The 1,670-nt window shown below is 45.9% G+C and overlaps 1 protein-coding gene and 1 long non-coding RNA gene across 2 annotated transcripts in view; both read left to right on the top strand.

Annotated features, from left to right (window-relative positions):
- Positions 1–1,183, top strand: LOC105820244. Its single transcript, XR_001138002.1, has 3 exons — positions 1–701; positions 823–885; positions 1,080–1,183. It is a non-coding gene; the product is annotated as an uncharacterized LOC105820244 (long non-coding RNA).
- The window catches only part of PSME3 (proteasome (prosome, macropain) activator subunit 3 (PA28 gamma; Ki)), a 19,519-nt gene that overhangs the window by 15,160 nt on the left and 2,689 nt on the right, over positions 1–1,670 (top strand). The gene's annotated exons all lie outside the window — the stretch shown is intronic.

Raw genomic sequence — 1,670 nt, 5'->3', positions numbered from 1 at the left:
TTTTTACCCCTCGCTTCCATCCCTCAGCAGGTCCGACCGACTCTCCACGCCCCATGGCGTCTTTGTCTCCCTGGGGACACCAACTCTAAGCTTCCGCTTGGCTCAGCCCAGGCCCCAACTCCCGGGGACGGCACTGGGGTAGAAGATAATATAGGATGGCTTTCTGTACCGCGTCTGGTGATGGAGAGCCCCGGGGACACCTCCGCGGACACGTGTTGGACTCAGTGCTTTAAGCCAGTGACAGCTGGAAATTCCCCAACCCAGCAACGTCCCCGCCCCCCGACGCTGCCGCTGACCCTGCCCTTGGCGGCGAGCCTGCCTGTATCGTAGGCCAGGTCTGGGTGGGGGTTGGCACCTTTGTGAGCTCACGTCCCCTCTAACTACCTATCTTTGCTTATCAAATTCAGACAGCTTCAGACACGGGGAGGGAGGGAGGGAGAAAGGGAGGGGAGAGGAGACAAGAGATAGGCGGGTGCTAGCCTTAGCCCTGCTTCCCTCTCCTGAGATGGAGAAATGGATCCTCAAAAAAATAAAATATTTGCAGTCCGGGGGCCTCTCAGCTTCTCATTACAATTGCAAGGTGAGGGAAAGACAGCTGGATTTGGGATTCCCCGTCCTGCCCTTACTTGTGTTGCCAGGTACTGAATTGCTCTCTTTGTTAATTTTAGGTTGATTCTTTCAGGGAGCGTATCACAAGTGAGGTGAGTGAAAGAAACGGAAAAATGTGTTGGTTAATAGTTGGGAGTTTCCCAAGAGGAGATATCTGTAAAAAGAGACCTTCGCACAGTTATTAATTTCAGCTATGTTTTCCTTCCTCTTTAGGCAGAAGACTTGGTGGCAAATTTTTTCCCAAAGAAGTTGTTAGAACTTGATAGTTTTTTGAAGGTGAGAGACACGTTTCTTTGCTAAAATTCCCTTGGCCCTGGTCTTTCTGTCAAAAGGGACAAATTGTGTTTTGATTCTATTATTATTTTTTTTTGTCCTGTCAAGCACTTTCATTTCTTACCTTTCAAATGAAGTACTCCTTTGTTCAGCTTGAAAAGAATAATGTTGTTTTGGGGGTGGGCATCTCTCTTTAGGAACCAATCCTAAACATCCATGACCTAACTCAGATCCACTCGGACATGAATCTCCCAGTCCCTGACCCCATTCTTCTCACCAATAGCCATGATGGACTGGATGGTGTAAGTGTCCTATATTTTTTTTTGTTTTCTTAAGCAATAGGTTCTTTGTGTCCACTATTTCCTGGTAAGTTCGAATGTGTACAGAGGGGACAGTGGGATTTGGATCTGGGAACTAGTACTCAGTCTTACAGACATGATAACTCCAGTATACTCCTTTAGTACCCTGATTTTCATTTATAAGATTAGGTGAATATGCTAATGCTACTCTCAGTGTTTAGAGTGAATTTCAAATAGGACAAAACTAGCTACAGGTTCCCTCAGGTTACTTAATTTTTCCCATGTCTCTGAAGAAGACCATACCTACCCTTGTTTCACTGTCTTAATTCTTGTTATGGGTTGAGAAGTTCTTGCTAAATAACTATAGCCCCTGTCTTTGCTGTGCATCTTTAGCACCTGGTCCTTATCAGTCGTATGTCCACATTCTATTATAACACTGATGATGCTGGATTGTTCTTCATCTGCGTTACTGTCTCACGGATAGAACTT

The sequence above is a fragment of the Propithecus coquereli genome, unplaced genomic scaffold (genome assembly GCF_000956105.1).
Source record: "Propithecus coquereli isolate 6110/MARCELLA unplaced genomic scaffold, Pcoq_1.0 Scaffold515, whole genome shotgun sequence".
NCBI lineage: Eukaryota > Metazoa > Chordata > Mammalia > Primates > Indriidae > Propithecus > Propithecus coquereli.
Note: the sequence above shows the minus strand (reverse complement) of the source record. Positions and strands in the feature narration are given on the sequence as shown.